This window comes from Mustela lutreola, chromosome 7 (genome assembly GCF_030435805.1).
Source record: "Mustela lutreola isolate mMusLut2 chromosome 7, mMusLut2.pri, whole genome shotgun sequence".
NCBI classification, from domain to species: Eukaryota; Metazoa; Chordata; class Mammalia; order Carnivora; family Mustelidae; genus Mustela; species Mustela lutreola.
In genome coordinates this window covers 80,121,120-80,141,588 of record NC_081296.1, presented here as the reverse complement: position 1 = coordinate 80,141,588, position 20,469 = coordinate 80,121,120, and the positions used below count along the sequence as shown (strand labels likewise).

The 20,469-nt window shown below is 46.7% G+C and overlaps 1 protein-coding gene and 1 pseudogene across 3 annotated transcripts in view; one reads left to right on the top strand and one right to left on the bottom strand.

Annotated features, from left to right (window-relative positions):
* Window positions 1–20,469, top strand: part of SLC7A7 (solute carrier family 7 member 7) — a 36,527-nt gene that overhangs the window by 6,716 nt on the left and 9,342 nt on the right. The window lies entirely within an intron of this gene.
* Window positions 539–1,068, bottom strand: LOC131835419 (cytochrome b5-like; annotated as a pseudogene).

The following is a 20,469-nucleotide window of genomic DNA, read 5'->3' as shown; positions in this document are numbered from 1 at the left end:
TTTTTTATAATATTTTATTTATTTATTTGACAGATCACAAGTAGGCAGAGAGGCAGGCAGAGAGAGAGGAGGAAGCAGGCTCCCTACAGAGCAGAGAGCCCGATGTGGGGCTCGATCCCAGGACCCTGGGATCATGACCCAAGCCGAAGGCAGAGGCTTTAACCCACTGAGCCACCCAGGCGCCCCAAGATCTACTGTTTTTTAAAAAAAGCTTCATGGCTTCCATGTAATTTCAGGGCTATGTTTCATAGCAAATCAGTCCTCTGTTAGTGGCCACTTAACGTTGGTTCCGTTTTTTCTGTCGTACAGGTAATGCTTCGGTGAATATCCTGTTGCATTTGTATGAGTTTTTCTGTGGGTTAGATTCCTTTTTTTTTCTCTTAAAAGCCAGATATATTTTTGAACGATCATGCCTACAATAAGTATATTATGTAGGGATGGAACATTAAAAAAATCGATGATCAAAAGGCACATTCTAAGAGTTTAGGAGTAGAAAGTACAGAAGAATTCTTAGAAAAGGGAAACCGGTATATTAAAGTTATTTTTTAGGTGAAGGTTTCTTCAGTTGAAGCGGTTCACATTGGCTTCTTTCTCCCCAGTCCAAAGCAGTCTTTTCTTTCTTTGGCTTCTGAGAATGTGTTTCATCTTCCGATGTGGAGAGGTGACACATGAGAGCCACCACTGGTGCTGAGACGGCTGGGATCACGCAGCTGGGTCCACCAGCTGGAACTGGAATCAGCAGTAGTAATGAGAGTTTCCAAAGGCTTGGTTGCTCTGTCATCCGGGTGAAGTTGCCCGATGATGTACGTTTTGGACGTTCCCTAGCATCTGTAGGGTACCCCACATCCTCAGAACTTTCGGTAGCGTCCCCTTCGACTTGTTCCCTTAACGGTTCTTCCCCAGAATCAGCCAGATTCTCTTGCTGTGGTTGTGCTTCTGGGTCCCTTCCAGGGTGTAATACTCGACAGTCTGGTCCAACTGTTCGGCCATTTCGGAAGGCGGCAAGCCTTAGGCTGTGTAGACACCAGCGGAGCCAGGAGAAGCAGAGTGCGCATCTGAGTTAGCTGGGCCCAGGACAGGGTGTTCCCAGGGCTCCTGCTACCTGCCCAGAGCAGGACAGTCTGCCCCAGAGAGGAGCTGTCCTCTCCTGCCTTTTTTTTTTTTTTTCCCCCCTAAGATTTTATTTATTTATCAGAGGGACAGGAATAGGGAGAGGCAGGGAGCCAGATGTGGGATTTGATACCGGAACCCTGAGATCATGACCTGAGCAGAAGGCAGATGCTTAACCGACTGAGCCACCCAGGCACCCTGTGGTCTAGATTCTTTCAGTCTCCCTTGACTTTTGCTGTGTCTCATAAATAATGCATGTAAGCTCGTACAGTCAGCAAAGCCACACTGGAGGGACTGAGAGGCTGATCCTCTGTAGCCACATCCCTCGGGTGCCTCTGTTCTGGCCCTCCTTGCCTGAAACCTTGGAGACCCTTTCCGTGCCGTGACTGTGCGGAAGGTCAGAGCTGCTGTCATTTCAAGGAGTGACTACCCAGCAGCAGCAGCTGTGAGGTGCAGTCCTGTGGTACTGGCTGCAGGTGCTCCCTGGATCAGCTCTATCCAGCCAGCCTCAGGTTTTTCCACTGCTTCGTCTTACTCCTCAGCTTCCCCCAGCCTCCCTGCTTTCACTGTTGTGGAGTGTGGGTGTCTCTGTAGGGCACCCCCGTGCTTTGTGTGTCCATGTGTGTGTGGCTTGGACTCCTCTTTGTGTACCCTCGTGTAGGGGGATGTTTGTCCTGCGTGGGAACAGTCAGGGAGGGTGGAAGGCACTGCCTCTGTTACAAGAAGGAGTTTCTCCCTTGAGGTCCTAAATGTGTTCTGTAATTTCTCTTGCATCATCTACAGATGATCTGGTAGGTTGACTTACTGGTGAAACTAATTTTAGATCTGTCAGGCTTGAAGTGCCCTCAGATGTGGGTATGCAGTACATATCTTGTGTGGTGTAAGGATTATTCCATCTAAGTAAAATTTCCAAGATGGCTACATCCCTTTAAGCCCTAGGATCTTATTATGTTAATCATGTTTGTCACAGCCTCTTTTAAAACCAACGATATGTCTGCTTGCCTCCCTAACTTGACATTTCTTTTGATGACTCAGAGTCACCATTGCACATCTCAATTCTTGTATCACTGTGAGGGCTTCCCAGGCCACTGGGGTGACGCGGTGTGTTGTCTTAGTGGCTTCAGAGTGCTGGCCTAACTTGAGTTCATCAGGTTTCCTTCTTTATGGTTTTGATCTGTGTCAAAACGGCTGTCACCTGACAGCTGCTCCTGGCTTTTGGCATCACGGCTACCTCTGTCAGTCACCGCCTTTTAATTTGCTGCATCTACCTGGGGAACAGAGATGTCCTCAAACTCTGGTACACCCTTATAAGAAGACGCACAGAGTAGCCGTGGTTATGATTAGTCTGCAGAACTCTTCGGTTAGTGAAAGACACAGTTGTGTGCGCAGGTTTATGGCATATATTGGACACAACTCTGGTAGAATGACAAGTGCACCAGACTTGTGTTTGTAGCTGGGCTCAAGACCTGTGTGACCCTGGGCGAGATGAGGTTACTATTGTATTCCAGGCTGCTGTGTGGATGAAGTGAGATTCAGTGAAAACCATAAATCATGACTCAAGTCCAAAGTATTGGTGAGGATTGTGTTTGAAATGACTCTCTCTCAGCTGCTTCTAGGACTTTGTTCTGTCTTTAATAACTTCCGGGGAACTTAGAGATCTGGAATGAGGTTCAGAAGGGCAGCCAAGATTGTAAGGAAGAATTAGGGACATACGATTCATGAGTTTCTTCCTCTAGCCATTGTCTAATGAGCTCGTAGTACATGTCAGGTACAGGGACCTGGGAGGACGTTCTGTAATGTACCACCTATGCAGTGGTATGTCGTTTATCTAATCGTAGCCATTCAGGAGAAAGCCAGGAGGTAGGCCTAGAAGCAGCCAAGAAAGAGAGTAATTTCAAACGTAATAATCATCAATATGTTACACTATTATGTAACATAGGTTTGGTGCACTTGTCACTCTGCTAGAGTTGTCAAATATATGCCAGCAGTTTACACACAAAGGACGGACTGAGGCTAAATCTTCAAATTCAGCAAGAGAAGGGATTTACTACAGAACATTCCTTGATTCAGGACACATTTAGGGTCTGCTATGTGCTGGATATTCCACCTAGTGCTGGGAAACAAGAAAAAGGTGTGGCTCTTGCCATCCAAGAACTCCTAGTTGAGGTGGGAGACAGATATGTTGACCAATAATTGTCGTGCAGTATAGTAAGTGTGGGGATAGAGGCGCCATGGGAGTGAGCAGGACAGCTTTCTTCCTGTGGGGAAGAGAGCTTAGGAAGACCTCACAGAGACCATGATGTCTAAACAATTTTGGAAAGATCCGCAGCTGTCCCCTGCAACAATTTTCACAGAAGGAACTGCATGTGAAAAGGTGTGGAGGTGCAGAAAGGCATGGAATGTTCAGGGAATTCCCCGTGGTTGGTATGGCTGGAATGCAGGATGGGAGCCGGTGAGAATGTGGAGACTGGAAATGTAGCCCAGGGCCAGCTCCAGGACTGGTTTATACAGGGCCTAAACAGGTTAGACTTTATAGAGAAAGTCAGTGGGGGGCAGGGGGGCGCTGTTGGTTGTAAGAAGGGAAGCAAAATCGGAATAACTGTTTTTGGCAAGCGTGAGAAGGTGGGCAGACAGGTTCAGCGAGCTGAAACCGGGGTCCACATGAAGGATAGTGAGGCCCGCGCTGTGGGCAAGGCCTTTGGACCAGAGATGGGGGATGGATAAGGAAATAGTTATAAGGTGGAATTTCTAGGACTTCTGGATGGGGGTGAGTGGGGGAGCTCTCAGAGGTGATGCTATGGGTTGAGGCTTGGACAGTTGGGCAGTGATAGGGCCTCTATCTGAAGCAGGGAAGGTGAGCCAAGCGATGAGCAGAGGGGCATTGGGCATCTGCTGGGCTGCGTATGGGGCCCTTCCCTGAGCAGTGCCTTCGTTGGGTCTTCACGACCCAGAGTTGGTCATTTTCCCATCCACGGAGTCCTGCTTACCTAAAAAAGAAACTGATGGCAAACGATGATGCCAGTCTATGACCATACAGTGTGAGCGTACATGTGGAATTTCTAATGACCAGGTGGTGTGTATTTGCTCCAGGCTTCCTAACACCATAGCCCCTAGGAAACCTATCAAGTCATCAAGGAATTGCTTGCAGGGCATGGAATCAGAACAAAGGAAGAAAGTTTTGATTATGGGAGAAAAATTTACTGAATGTGACGGGCTCCGTAGAGAATGTGGAGCTGAGAGGTGGAGCAGGGAACTCATGGTGTGGTGGTGGAGATCGGCAAAAGTCGTCAATGAAACCTATGATCTATGGTCAGACAGTGCTGGGAGGGCATGGAGAATGCCTTCTTCAGGAGATGTCTGCTTGCAGCAGTGAAGGATGAAATGGAGGCCTGGTGTGGTTGGAGTGCCCGCTCGCACAGCCCGTGAGGCCCGCTCCATCTCTTTTCTCTGGCCTCTCTCTGTTCCAGCTACACTAGCCCTCTTGCTTTTCTTCCACTTTGCCTGGTCTGTTCCTGCTTCAGTGGTTTTGTACTTTGTCGTTCCTTCTGCTGGGAAGGCTCTTTCCCCAGATACCCTGGGAGCCTACCCCCAGCCCCCATTCCATTCATGTATAGATACTACCTCACCGGAGACTCAGCCTGTCTAAAGTGGTGCCTCTCAGTTTCCCATCCTGTTTTGTTTTCCTTTGTAGCCCTTGTTACCACCTGACATTAAATATTTACTTGCTTATTGTCTGTCTTCCCCACTAGAATGTAAACCCCACAAGAATAAGTGCTTTGTTTTGCTCGCTGCTGATTCTCCGGCATCTAGAACAGTGCCTGATCTGCTGGGTACTCAGTAAAATTGTTGAATGAAGCCTCAAGGACATTCTCAGCACAGGGATGGAAAGGACAGGCAGTGTAAAGCACAAAGGGGAGAAAAAGTATGGGGTGTGGGGTGTGTGGGGGTGATTGTGGGGATGTGAGGGGACAAAGGGAGGCAAGGGGCTAGAACATGAGGCAAATAAATGTTCCTAGAGAGTTTAGGTTTTACCCTAAAGCATCTGAGGAGCGACTGAGGGGTTTTAAGCAGGGGAACAGTGTAGCTGCGGTGGGACATCAGAGCGAGGCTGGGGGCAGAGACACAGATTAGGAAGCTCTGTGGCAATCCAGGCAGGAAGTGACAAAAGCCTGAACTAGAGCTGTGGAGTGGGAGTGTGACTTGCTTAGGAGGTGATGTCTCCAGGAAAGGAGAGGGAGGGGAGCAGATTAGAAGGCATAATCAGTATAACCAATAATACTCATTTGGATGTCCAGTGTGGGAGAGAGGTAGGTGAGGAGGAAAATATTCAGCAGCCTGTAAATCCTGAGCTACAGGGGCTGAGCCTGTCTCAGGAGTCCCCTGTATCCCCAGCAAAGAAACAAAGAGAGGAGCTTGATAAAGATTGCTTGAATGAACTGGGGTTTCTGGTTTGGGCGATTGGTAGGTGGTGGCATCACCATCACCAGGGGTGGGGAAGATGGAATCATGTTGAGTTTGAAATTTATTTGTAGGATAGTAGGTGGATTTGCCCATTTGGAGCTCAGGAAGGAGATGGGGCCAGAGATTGGCAAGTGCTTCGTGACTGTTGGATGTTCCTTTTCCCAGCACTACCCTTTGTCTTTATGGAGCTCTTGGGGTGTGTACGTGCGTGTGCATGAGCACGCTGGGGGTGGGGCAGGATGGGCAGCCCAATACAAGATTACAGTGGATTATGATGAGTATTTTGATTCCTTAGGCACAGGGGGCCACAGGAGGAGACCTATGCTAGCCGTGGAGTTTAGAAACTCTTCATAAGGAAGTTTAAGCTGACACCTACATGAATGATGAATTAACCAAGAGTAGATAGGGTAGAGGAGCATCTCAGGTAGGAAGAACAGAATGTATGAAAATTTGAAGACAAGAAGAATATTTTTTTTAGAGATTTAATTTATTTATTTGACAGATCACAAGTAGGCAGAGAGAGAGGGAGAAGCAGGCTCCCTGCTGAGCAGAGAGCCTGTTGCAGAATCCCAGGACCCTGAGATCATGACCTGAGCTGAACGCAGAGGCTTAACCCACTGAGGCACCCAGGCGCCCCAAGAAGAACATTTTTGAGACTTTTTTCAATAAAGGAGTTCAGGGTGGGCTTCAATATTGAGTTTAAGGGGGGGTGCCTGGGTGGTTCAGTGGGTTAAGCCTCTGCCTTGGGCTCAGGTCATGATCTCAGGGTCCTGGGATTGAGCCCTGCATCTGGCTCCCTGCTCAGTGGGGAGCCTGCTTCTTCCTCTTCCTCTGCCCCTCCCTCTGCTTGTGTTCCTTCTCCCACTGTGTCTTTCTCTGTCAAACAAATAAAATCTTAAAAAAAAAAATTGAGTTTAAGGTAGGAAATGTTGAGGTGGCTTACAGAGAGGTAGGTGGAAATGGTAGGACAGGTTGTTCAAGGCTTTATAAAACGTTCTAGTTACTATTGTTATATAACAAACCACTTAAAACTTAGTGGTGTAGACTAACAGCCATTTCATTCATTCATTCATTTTTAAAGTAATATCTCCATACCCGGAGTGGGGCTTGAACTCACAACACAGAGATTCAGAGTCACGTGTTCTACCATCTGAGCTAGCCAGGTGCCCCACAGCCATTTTATTCTTTTATGGTTTCTATAGCTCAGGAATTTGGGAGGGCTAAGTGGGGCAGTGCTGCTGGCTCGGGGTCTTAATGTGGCTATAGTCAGATGGTGGCAGGAGCTAGAGCAAGGAGGTGCTGAAGAAGATGGGGACTAGCTGGACATCTTTTTCTCTTCAAGTTGTGCTGATGTGTCTTTCCATGGAGTCTCTCCCTATGGACTGTGTTGAGTTTCCTCACATAATGGCAGCCCCAGAGCAATCAAACTCTTTACTTGGCAGCCGAAGACTTCAAGAATGAGTATGTCAGCAACGGAAGGAGAAGCTACACTACCTTTTATGACCTAGCCTCTGAAATCACAGGGCGTGCCTCCTGCTGTACCCTGTAGGTGGAAACATTCACAGAAGACCACCCATTCCTGAGAGAAGAGGCACAGCCCCTATCTCTGGATGATTGGAGTGTTAAAGTCACATTGTATGAAAAGTGTATGGGTTGGGAGATCTTGTTGAGACAACTTTGGAAGATACAATCTGTTGCACAGACCATATTAAGGAGTTTGGTGGGCTTTCTCCTAAGGCAATGAAAAACCTTTTTAGGTTGTAAAACAGAAGTGACTTGCATCATTTGTGATTTAGATCTTGGAATTTGTGATTTTTATTTTTTAATTATTTTTTGTTTTTGTTTTTTAATATTTTATTTATTTGTGGGTGAGTAAGAGAAAGAGCACAAGCAGGGGGAGCAGCAGGCAGAGGGAGAAGCAGACTCCCTGCTGAGCAAGGAGCCCAGTGTGGGGTTCTATCCCAGGATCCTGGGTTCATGAACTGAGTGATGGCAGAGGCTTAACTGACTGAGCCTCCCATGCATCCTCAATTTGTGGTTTCTAGAAAGGTTATTCCAGAGAGCCTGGGTGGCTCAGTTGGTTGAGTGACTGCCTTTGGCTTGGGTCATGATCTCAGGGTCCTGGGATTGAGCCCCATATTGGGCTCCCTCTCCTCTGCACGGAGCTTGCTTTGCCTTCGCCTTCTGCCTCCCGCCTCCCCACTGCTCGTGCTTTCTGTCAAATAAATAAAGTATTTAAAAAAAAAGTTATTCCAACTTCTGTTTGCAAAAAAGCAGGGAGACCAGTTCGGAAGCTGCTACCATGATCCCAGTGATGGTGGCTTGTATTAGAGTCACGGGATGAGAGAAGAGGAGACTGATTTAAGACTTGGCTACTAATTATTATTTTTTTAAAGATTTTATTTATTTGACAGACAGAGATCACAAGTAGGCAGAGAGGCAGGCAGAGAGGAGGAAGCAGGCTCCCCGCAGAGCAGAGAGCCCGATGTGGGGCTCGATCCCAGGACCCTGAGATCATGACCCGAGCCGAAGGCAGCGGCTTAACCCACTGAGCCACCCAGGTGCCCCTTGGCTACTAATTAGATATGGGTAGAAGCTGAGGAGGATAAGATGGCCAGGTTTCTGGCTCAGGCAACCGGACGGATGGAGCTGCCAGTTACAGGGAGTAAGACTGGAGGAGAAATAGGTTGAGAGAAATTGATAGGGTCCGTTTGGGATAGGTTGAGTTTGCTCCTTCTGATGTCCAGTAGGTGGTTGGATATTCATACATATCTGAAATCCTGATAGGTGGGCTGGTGATAACACTTTTGGGAATCATCAGTGTAGAGATGGTCATTGAAGTCAGCAGATGACATGATCTTGGGACAGGTTGTAGCAAGAGAGAAGGAAAGAGCTTAGGATAGCATTCTCAGGAATGCCAAGATTGAGGGAGAAATACTCTGCAAAAAGGAGAAGAAGCATCTAGAGACATAAGGGGGAAGTGGGATACGGTGAGTAGAAGAGAACAATTTGAGGAGGAGCTGGTAGCCAGCAGTGTGCAGTCTAAGAGGCCAAGCTAGGTGTGGAGGGTATTGGCTTGGATTTATCAACAGGTCACTGTGACCCTGGAGAGGGAAATTTCAGGGCAGTGAGGGTAGTAGAGTCAGATTCCAGAGAGATTGTTCATTTATCCAGTGAAATCTGAGTGTCTGCTATGTGCCTACCTCTGAGCTAGGCCCTCGGGATCCGAGGATGATGGTTCCCCAGTCTGCTCTCACGTAGCTCCCTGTTGCTGGATTAAACTGTTACATGAAGCATTCTATGGCGGTGTGGCTAGTGTGGGGATGTGGGAGCCCAGAGCAGGGGCAGTGTGCTCAAGGGTGGTGGGTTTATGCTCAAAAGTAGCCTTTGTGGAGGAATTGTTAGGATAAGGCATGGAATGTCATTTGGAATTGGCAAGCAGGAGGTCTTTAGTTGGAGTGGTGGAGTGGCTGTTAGTCGAGAGAAGGGGAGAGAATCTAGAGGTACCATCCAGAAGGCTGAATTTGAAGACAGGAAGGGTGGTTGTTAGCGGGAGGGATCAAGGTTGAGGGAGGAATTTATGGGAAAGACTTAAGTCTGCCTTAGGTGGGTTTGGGGGTATATTTCTGGAAAAGTTGGATGAAATATCCTTAACAAGAAGGTCTGGCCCGTGGTTGGAATGCTTGGGTGCCCTGAGTCAGCATTTCTCTCCCTTGACCAGTGTAGAGGTTCCCCTCGTCAGGAGGGGAACAGCAGTGTGTGGTGGTGAAGAGGGTGGCATCAGGCCAGATTTATTAGTCTCAGGTTCCTCATCTGTAGAACTGGGTCTCTGTCTCATACAGGCGTGATTCACATTTTTGCCATACTTGCCCCCTTTTCTATTCAAACGGTGGCCCTTTCAAGCAGATAGAGTTTCTGCTCCTTTCATGGTGGCTCACTGTCCTTTTCTAGGTATAGTCTTCCTTTTCAACAGCTGATGAACTCCAGCCCTGGATAGGCTAGTGTTGCTACTAGACCTTGAAGTCATTTACTGATTATTGCTTAAGTAAGTTTTTTTCTACGCGTGGCTGACTTCACTCATTGCTGATTTCATTGTCAGGGGAATCACGTGCTGTCCTCTCTGCCAGGAATTTGTCCTCTCCTCTGTCCTCCCCCAGCCCTAGCGCCTGCCTCTGTGTGCTCAGTCCAGGTAACACAGTGGTCCTGGTACCCACCTGCACCTGCTTCACTGCCCCAGACTGGATGTGGTGCCACACACGGACTTTTAGAGCACCCAGTTCTTACCCATATTCACTTTTCTGTGAAGGCTGGGGACTGGGCCTGTACAGGCCCTGGAGCACAGCCGATGCTCAGTGCTTGCTGGCTGGCCCCACAAATGAATGAATGAATGATTGGGAGTTCTGAAGGAACCTTGCTGTCCTGGTTACCGTTGGGGTGCCTGGGTGGCTCAGTTGGGTAAAGGTCTGCTTTCAGCTCAGGTCTTGATCCCAGGGTCCTGGGATGGAGAGCCCCACTTTGGGCTCCCTGCTCTTCAGGCAGTCTGCTGCTCCCTCTCTCTCTGCCTACTGACCTCTCTCTTTGTGCTCTCTATCTCAGATAAATAAAATCTTAAAAGTTTACTTTTCCTAACCAGAGAGGTATGTGGATGGACCCTCTTGAAGCCAGTTATTCTGGAATCTCAGGGTTCTTTGAGGATTGGTCCAGTTTCTGCAGCCAGAAGGCCCAATACCCCAGGGAGATGTCATCTCACATTCTTGCATGCAAATGGGGAGGCACATAGTGTTCTGGAATGTATACAGGCTGTGAGGCGGTGATGGACTGAGCGGCCTCCATTTTCTCTATCATAAGATAAAGACAGTCGGCCTGCTCTGTGCGATTAAGTTAGATGATATGGGTGAGAATGTAAGTGACCTAACATTTTATTGTCAGTCACAAATGGTCTCTCCTGCTGCAAATTTTTCAGTCACGTGCATCTTATTAATTCAGTCACAGGTGTCTTGCTAATTTCCGGATACTTTCTACATTGTCTTTGGATGACCTAGGAGCTGTTTTAGTTTTACAGAGATCAGAAAGGAGGGCTGAGACCCTTCTTCCTCTTTGTGGGTGAGACAGAACTTTTCTCTTGGTGGAGGTGGGGCTGGGTGTCCAGAAGTCTGGCTCCGGCTTCCCTTTTCACTAATGGGATATTTTTCATCCTGGGTTCTCACAGGCAGTCTGTCCATGCTCTACCCATCAGCCAGCTCTACCCATTTTCAGGCTCCTGTGAACAGAGCGCTGGTCTTTAGGGATCAGGCAGAATCTTCACATCCCTGACGCTTGACCCTAGTGGCTCCATCACATCCCTGATGCTTGACCCTAGTGGCTTGCATGGAGCAGGTCCTTTGACAAATGGCCGCTGGATGGATGAACAGGAGATAGGCCTCCAGCTACAGCTTGGCCGAGAAGGGCATTGCGTGCTTTGGGCTCTTGGGGGGCTTTTGGCTGACGGCTGGGGCGACTGTGGGAGCAGGGCACAGGGGAGGGCAGATGGCTCCTCCTGAGTCTCCCAGAGCTGCCTGTGGGCTATAGAGGACTTCAGATCTCAGCGTGTTTGTCTGAGAGCTTTGGCCATGGGTCCCCGTGCAGCTCCTTCTGATAACAGATGACTGACTTCATGTACTTGGGGCTAAAGAAGTGGAACAGCCAGGTGCTTGGCCCCCAACTGATTTTTGCCCTTTGAACTTTCTCCTTGGAAGCTGATTACTTTCCCAGAGGAGTTTTCTCAAGAGCCACTTTAGGTTGGAGGTGAGGAAGCTTACATTTCATGTCCCATATTCACAGCAACAGACAGGCTGCGGTCAGAGCCTAGGGTTCTTTGTTACGGGGTCGGTGTAAACTTTGGCACAACCTCAGCGGCGGTGAGAGGGTAGAACTCTGTTGGTCTGATTCCCAGGGCTCTTCAGGGGTTTACTCTTGGTCTCCTCCTTTTTCTGTTTTCTTTCTCTCTGCCTCAGAAGAGACTGAGGGGATAACCTAAAGGGGACTGGGGAAGGAGTTAGTAGGGACATTGGGTCCCCACGCTGGCTGTACATTGGAATCACCTCAGAATTTAGAAAAATGCTAATGGCCCCTTCCCCTCCCACCTGTTTCCCCAACCAAGTAAATCCAAACTGCTGATTAGAAGAATGGGAATTGGGGATGCCTGGGTGTCTCGGTCAGTTAAGTGTCTGCTCAGATCATGATCCTGGGGTCCTGGGATCAAGTCCTGTGTTGGGGCTGTCTGCTCAGCAGGGAACCTCCTTCTCTCTCTCCCTCTGCTGTGCCCTATGTTCATGCTCTCCCCCTCCCCCCGCTCTGACAAATAAATCTTAAAAAAAAAAGGGGGGGGAATTGGCTTGGAGAATGAGAATTGGGGGAAAGTTGTTGCTAAGAACTGATGGGGGCCTTGGAAAGAAAGGTTCTCAGTTGGCACTGTCCTTTAGAATTATGTGGGGATTGGGGAGCTTCAGGAACGTGCTCATGCCTGGGCTCTACCCCAGAGTCGCTGACTTCTTTGTCCAGGGTAGGCCGGAGCCCTGGACTTCATTAATGTTTGTCAAGTGATGCCACTGTGCAGCCTGGATAGAGGGGCTCTGAGTTAAGTGAAGGGCTGGGGCTTGTTCTGCTCAAGGTGGTTCTGTAGGTGATGATTTCACTTAGTGAGTGCCTTTACCTAGCACATCCAAAGCAGGTAGGTCATCAGACTCCTCCAGGAAACCCTGTCTCAGGTCTCCTGCATCAGAACTGCTGGGTTGGAGCCCTGAAGCTGTAGCATTCCCCGGGTGATTCTGACGCTCACTCAGGCTTGGGGTCCTGTTTCTGAGGACCTGAACTGTACCTGGCTGAGCAAACCAAGAAGGAGCTGATGGACAAGGGCTAGCCAGCTTTGAGAAGGGAGCAAATAGTGTGGCTTAATAGAAGGGCCTCCTGGTGCAGACTGCCTGCTCCCTCCTTCAGAGTGGTGCAGAGCTACGGCCGGCGACCGACATGCTGGCTGAGTTCCAGGAGGCAGAGAAGGATGCCTCTGGTCTGGTGACCCATAGGGTTTATGCTTGGCTTGTCTTCTTGCCACATGCTTTCACCCATGACGTCTGAGTGAGCAGAATGGTTCTGTAGCCTGAAAGGTAAAAGAATTTGAGGACCTTCTGCTGTCTGAGACCTATAACAGCACCTAGGAAGGGTGGGAGAAACAATACATCAAGGAAGCCAGGAAGAAAAAAATGTGTGTGTGTGTTTAAGAGTTTATTTATTTGACAGAGAGAGAGAGAGAGATAGTGAGAGAGGGAATACAAGCAGGGGGAATGGGAGAGGGAGAAGCAGGCCTCCCAGTGAGCAGGGAACCTGATGCGGGTCCTGATCCAGGACTCTGGAATTAGGACCTGAGCGGAAGGTAAGAGCTTAACGATCGAGCCACCGAGGCACCCCAAGAAAAATGGTTTTTAAGGTGTAGAGAGTATCCTAACCCAGCATGAGATAGCACAGACAGACATACAGTAGAGAAAGGGAGGAGAGACTTGAAGTTTGTAGGGTTAGGCCACAGACCAGAAGCTTTTTCATAGAGCTTACATGTGGTTGTTCTAAGGAAATGACAGTGATAGAACATTCTAGAGACATCTGGGTATAGCAGGCCTGAGCAAACCAGTTAAGAGGTTCGGCAGCTCCCCAAAGGCTGTGACTCTGGATTATATGTAGACCAGCCTAATGCAGAGACATGCGGTTTTCCCTGGAGCAACATACCACAAAGCTTGCTCGAGTCAGTTAAGCCCACCGATGGCTATCCTCTTGCTGTCCTTTGGGTTGAATGATGTCACCAGTCAGGAGATACCTGAGGTATGTCTCTGGTAACTTTGAAGTTCAAGATAGAGTACTGAGTGGAAGGTAGCATCTTCATGTCTGTCCATTGAAGGCTGGGTATATGAAAGCAAAAAGAGAACCTAGAACAGAGTCCCCGACCGTGAATGCTAAGATAGCAGAAGGCTAAACTCTGGCAAGGGATAGAGCAGATTTCATGGAGACTGGGGGAGAGATTTTTAATACAGGTTTCACCTGAAATTTTAGAGGAAAGGATAAAAATGCACAGATGAAAGTATAAATCTGGGTATTCTGGAGGCTGTGAGGAATTATAGGGAAGAATAAAGGTGGAAAAGTTGCTGAGTAATGCGTTTGGAAAATCAGGGTAGAAGATTGGGAATGATGGTTTTGGACTCCTATTCTGTAAACATTAAATAAGGCCTATAAACATTTGCTTTTTGCTTTTCTTTGCAAGGAGGAAAGAATTTCCTATGTGATGAGAATAGGACCGGGAAAGCATATAAACCTTGTTGAGAAATGGCGGGTTTCCTAGAAAAGCTGAGACTGATGCGGTGTGTCAGAGAGAGCTTTGCTTGTATCAGGATCTGCTGTAGAATGAGATGATGCTTGCTCCCTCTGGGCAAGGTCGAGTTTTGATTCTTTGGATTGCAGTGAGAGGGAAATTTCAGTACTCCCCAAGACACAGAGACCTGTCAAAGGATTTTACTTCCCCGTTTTTTCATTCTGACAAATGCAGTGAACAGTCCCATCCTGTGCTGCCCTGGGCTCTCTGCCTGCAGATGGGTTTCTTCTTACAGCCAAATAGAAGTCTTTCTTCTCTCCCCCTGGGCCTCACAATTATGTGGCCCATCTCTCAGGGAACAAAGACACTAGCCTCTGTTAATCTGTCAGCTTACCTGGGGAAGAATTATTACATGGTGCTGTCAGAGACTCTCAGATTCCCCTTGGGGAATTTTTCTGAAGGTCTCCTATAGCAGTAGTGCATGGAAATAAATCCCCATCCTACGGTAAGAAGCATGGTGGAGAGAACAAGAGGATAAAAGCAAAAAGAAGTAGGAACGATGTGATTGTAGGTAAAAACTGCCCATCATCGGATCAGAGGGAGGAGAAATAGTTTGCTTTCCTAAAAATCACGACAAAATTTGTGCTAAAGGGAAAATAAGGCAGTGATGGAAGTCTCAACTCCTTGAGCATTTTTTGCTAAAATCTTTTTCATTCCATTAGAAGCAGTACCTCTATAATAAAAAAAAGTTTATTATAAAACAGTTCAAACATACAAAAAGAGTGAATAATGTGATGAACTCCCAGGGTTTAAGCACCAGCATGAATGATTAATCACTCTTGTTTTATCTATACTCCAACCCGCCCCCTTATCCCATTAGATTATTTAAAGCAAATCCAAGACATTATACAATTTAACCTGTAAAGGCTTCAGTATGAGTCGCTAAAGGATAAGGATGTTGCTATTGTTTTAGTATTATTAATTTAACATAACCAGGGGAAATGTGGGATTCTTGTGTGAAAGTGACTCTGCGTACCCAGAGTTTGTACCTTCCAGAAGAAGAAATCGTGTATTTCCTCAGAAATACACTCCAAATTTGGGCAGAGATTGCAGAAAAGTTCAGGGAAAACAATTTATAATCTCGTAGCTAGGGACTCAAAAAAAAAAAAAAAAAAAAAGGACCAGTAGCTTCTCTGAATGAAATTTTCATCTATTTTATCCGAATTCTCTTATTTAGGAAGAGGAGAACCATGTGAACAAACTGGTAACTGAAGCTTTTTGATAAACTTAGATTTTTAGAAACGAGATCCATAAGTGATGGTGAGAGGTGGTATGAGGAGGACTAAATGCAGGAGTGACCCAGAGCTGTGAGAAGAACACCCGAAGGTCGGTGCCCAGCCTCAGCCTAGATCTGTAGAACCGACTGCAGGAGATAAAAAGCTCTAGAAGCAACAAACAGAGTGAGAACAGCAAGGGCAGTTAGTTCTCGAATAACAGATGGTGGAGAGAAAGGAGAAGGCCATAGTCCCAGTTTCCCTATCGTTACATAGCAGAAAGATTGCTAACCTAGTAAAGAGTCAGTAAAAAACAGATCCAGGCCAACAAAAAAATGAAGACCAGGAGAACTGAGGAGATAGTGATAAAGCATGGCATTGCTTGAAGTGTTCCTAACTATTCACTTGCAGACAAATGGAAAGAATTTATAACTAGCTCAAGCATTCTCCCATGAGGCCTCTCCCTGATCTTAAAGAGCAGGAAGGGTGTGAAAAGAAAGCTGTTGAGTGAGGTATTAACTAATTTTCCTATTGCTGCTGTAACAAATTTTGACCAATTCGGTTACGTAAAGCAAACAAATTTAGGGGCACCTGGGTGGCTCAGTCAGTTAAGTGGTTTTCGCTGGGGTCAGGATCTCATGGGTCTGTTTTTGTTTTTGTTTTTGTTTTTTTTTTTTTTTGAGATTTTATTTATTTATTAGAGAGATCACAAGAAGGCAGAGACGCAGACAGAGGGGGTGGGCGGAAGCAGGCCCCCCGCTGAGCAGAGCGCCTGATGCAGGCAGGGCTGGATCCCAGGACCCTGAGATCATGACCTGAGCCAAAGGCAGAGGCTTAACCCACTGAGCTACCCAGCCGCCCCGGATCTCATGAGTCTTGAGGTGAAGTCCTGCATCAGGCTCCATGTTCAGTGGGGAGTTTGCTTGAAGATTCTCTCCCTCTGTCCCTCCCCGAGTTCCCATGTGTGCATCTACTTACTTTCTCTCTAAAATAAATAAATCTAAAAAACACACAAGTTTATTATCTTACCTGTAGCAGTCTGAAATGGGTCTCATTGGGCTAAAATCAACGTATCAGCAGTGTCATGCTACTTTCTGGGTTCTCTAGGGAAGAATCCATTTTCTTGCCTTTTCTAGCTTCTAGAGAAGGTCCATATTCCTTGGCTCTTGGCCCCCTTTCATCTTCAAAGCTAGCAGTGGCTAGTCAGGTCTTTCTCACATTGTATCACAGTGACACCAACCCTTCTGTGTTCCAGGGCCATTATTGTGCCCACAGAAATGATAATCCAGCTTTCTGAGGAAGAGGTGGATTCTGAGCATTCTTTTTTTTTTTTAAAGATTTTATTTATTTGACAGAGAGATCACAAGTAGGCAGAGCAGCAGGCTCCCCGATTCTCAGCATTGTGCACTGAATAATTTGAAGTTGATTCCAGTCTAAATTCTAGGCTCATCTGTTAAACCTGGTTAGCAGTGTGTGAGGAAAAGAAAGGAAGATCTCTAGTCACCTTATGGATTCACTAGTAATAAACCATGCTAAGCTAACCTCATTTTTGGTTCAATTTTGGCCTCATTTTGGCTTAACTTTAATTTTTTATTCAAGTATAATAGGAACAGTGCATGTGTCCTAAGTGTACAGGTTGATACATTTTCACAAATTCACATACCTGTGACCATCATCCACATCAAAAAGCCAGCCCCCCGAGCCCCTCTTGTGTTCTCTCAGTCACTCCCTCTTGTCCCCCATGCACACACAAAGGGGAAATGCTATCCTTCTTAGTAGCATGGATTTGTGTTGGCCATTCTTAAGTGAGTGGATATACAGGATATGCATTTTTTTGTGTGCCTGACTTTTTCACTTAATATGTTTGTGAAGTTCATATTTTTATAGTTGTAGATATTTTAGTATTTAGTATTCCACTGTATTTAGCCGCTCTACTCTTGATTGGCATTTGAGTTGTTTCTAATGATTATTTTTGCAGTTATTATTATTTTTTAGAGATTTTATTTATTTATTTGACTGAGAGAGACACAGTGATAAAGGGAACAGAGGCAGGGGGAGTGGGAGAGGGACAAATAGTCCTCCTGCTGAGCAGGGAGCCCAATGCAGGCCAATCCCAGGACTCTGGGATCCTGACCTGAGCCGAAGCAGAAGCTTAATGACTGAGACACCCAGGCGCCCCTCAGTAATTTTTTTTAACTAAACTCTACACCCAACACGGGGCTCGAACTTAGGACCCTGAGATGAAGAATCATACGCTCTCGGGTTCTTGACTGGCTCAGCTGGTAGGGCATGTGACTCTTGGTCTCAGGTCCTGAGTTTGAGCCCCATGTTGGGTGTAAAGATTATATTTAAAAAAATAAAAAAAATCACATGCTCTATGGAACTGTGGTTATTTCTAAAAAGCGATGAACATTCTAGTGTAAATATGTGCTATTTCATTTGGATCATTGGATATGTCATTAGAATGCAAGAGCAGAGATGCATACGGATTTTAGAAAATCTCCTGGCAAATTATCATATTCTTTTTTTAATTTATTTTTTATTTTATTTTGTTTTTAAAGATTTTATTTATTTATTTGACAGAGAGACATATATTTATTTGACAGAGAAAGAGAAAGTACAAGGCCCGGGGGAGGGAACAGTAGGGAGAAGGAGAGGCAGGCTCATGCTGAGCAGAGAGCCTGACATGGGTCTCTATCCCAGGACCCTGGGATCATAGCCTAAGCAGAAGGCAGATGCTTAACCGACTGAACTATCCAGGTGCCCCTCTCATGATACTCTGGTTGAAGAGGTAGAAAAAGGTGGACTAGATAAGAGTAGTTTGATGGATTCTTGGTCGATGTAGAATAATGACAGCATAGGGGAAGGTCTATAGTCATGACTACAGGGTTCTGCCTATCTAGTCAACATTTTTTTTTTTAAGATTTTATTTATTTGACAGACAGATCACAAGTAGGTAGAGAGGCAGGCAGAGAGAGAGGAAGGGAAGCAGGCTCCCTGCTGAGCAGAGTCCAGGACCCTGAGATCATGATCTGAGCCGAAGGCAGAGGTTTTAACTCCCTGAGCCACCCAGGCACCCCTCTAGTCAACATTTTTGTCAATGACTTCAGGGAAGACTCAGAGAATGTGCTAATCAAATTTGCAGATTTCACAAAATTGAAGGCTTTTGACATGCCTGATAAAATTAAGGGGGAAAATCCATTTTTAGTAGTTGGAAATGATCTCTAAAAATTTCAGAGGAAAGTTGCTAGGAATAAATGTTAACATCTCATATTTGGGATTAAAAAAATTACTTTTAGGGCATCTGGGTGGCTCAGTTTAAGTGCCTGCCTTTGGCTTGGGTCATGATCCCTGAGTCCTGGGATTGAAGCCCACATAGGGCGCCTTGCTCAGCGGGCAGTCTGCTTCTTCCCCTGCCACTCATCCTGCTCATGCTCTCTCTCTCTCAAATAAATAAAACTTTTTTTTTTTTATTTTAAGATTTTATTTATTTGTCAGACAGACAGTGAGAGTGCATGAGTCAGAGGTGGAGGGAGAAGCAGGCTTCCTGCTCAAGAGCCTGATGCAGGGGAACTTGATCCTGGAACGCTGGGATCATGACCTGAGTCACCCAGGCTTCCCTCAAATAAATAATTTTTTAAAAACATAAATAAAATCTTTTTAAAAAATCACTATTATAGGCCCCAAAAGGGGGATAGGGAAATGCTCATCAGTTTGAGGTGGGATTGTAGTTGACAGTGAATTCAAACTGAGACCCCTTAGTCTGCAGAAGTGTCTGGAGTGTTCTCTGTCAGTCTCCTGTTTCAGGGACATCCTGACAAAGTGAAGTGAATGCAGAGGGGAGAACCTCGGTGGTGAGCAGCCTGGAAGCCACATTTGCACAGTGGAGGCTGAAGAAACTGGGTTTTTAGTCTGAAAGGGGGAAGCCTCCAGGGGGACAGGATGTTAATCTTTGATAAGAAGGGCCATTATGTGGATGCAGAGTTAGCCAAATTCTGTGTGGTTCCAGAGGCGGGGTCTAGGACTACTGGATAGAAGTGGTGAGGAAAAGGTTTTTGGCTTTATGGAAGGAAGAGCTGTTGATCTCTTTAAAAAATGGGATGAGTTGTCTCATAAAGTACTGAGGTTTTATAGTCCCTGGGAATTTGAAGCAGAAATACGCTGAATAGTGGCCTAAGTTTTATGTGTTCCATTCTCTGTATATAAAACTAACAGTGCTAGAAGAAAACAAAACATCCCCAAAACTAACAGTGTTGGGAGAACTGTGGGGTTAATGTTCTTTTTCAGGGACTGTTTAGTGTGGCATCTAAATCAGATCTGGGCATCCGATCCCGAGTGGGCTTGCGTGCTTTGTTCTGTTCTGGATCAACCTATGTGGGTGCTTTCCTGGCTTTTGAGTTCTGCAGCCATTGCTGGGCCTTAGAGCTATAGGACTAGCCTGCTTGCCCCTCCAGGAGAGCCCATGACCATTTAGGAGCATCTCCCCGCCCCCTCCCTTTTTTAAAAGATTTTATTTATTTGAGGCGCCTGGTGGCTCAGTGGGTTAAAGCCTCTGCCTTCGGCTCAGGTCATGATCTCAGGGTCCTGGGATCAAGCCCCACATCGGGCTCTCTGCCAGTCTCTCTGCCTACGCGTGATCTCTGTCCAAAAAAAAAAAAAAAGAGGATTTTTATTTTATTTACTTGGAGAGCAAGCAAGAGAGCATGAGCTGGGGGAGGGGCCAAAGGAGAGGCCCCACTGAGCAGGGAGCCTGGTGCCAGATCCCAGGATCCTGGGATCACGACCTGAGCCTAACGTGGGTCCAAGTGACTGGGCACTGAGCATCTCTCTTTTTTAAAATAAAGATTTATCTATTTAAAAGAGAGAGAATGTATGCATGAGAGTATTAGAGGGCGAAGGGTCAGAGGGAGAAGCAGATTCTCTGCTCAGTGGGGAACCCAACCCGTACTTACTTGATTCTGGGACTCAGTCCTGGGACTCCAGGATCATGACTGAGCCACCCAGGGGCCCAGAGCATCTCTTTAGAGGATTGTGAGAGTGGCTCCTTCAAAGCATCTTCCTCCAAAGCAGGTCAAAACAGGAATGGAACTGCACGTGAGTCAAGGGTCCAAGGTGATTTCAGGCCATCTTCTTGTGGACTTGGCCCAGTGTTGGGTGGAGATGGAATTACACCCTAGAGGTAGGAGGGTAGGGCATTTCTGTCCTTGAAGCTGACTTGCAGTTGCCTCCTTATTATTCTAAGGCTATGGTCCCCCCCCCTTCCCCTGCCTCTGAAACAGGAGGTTGGGCCTC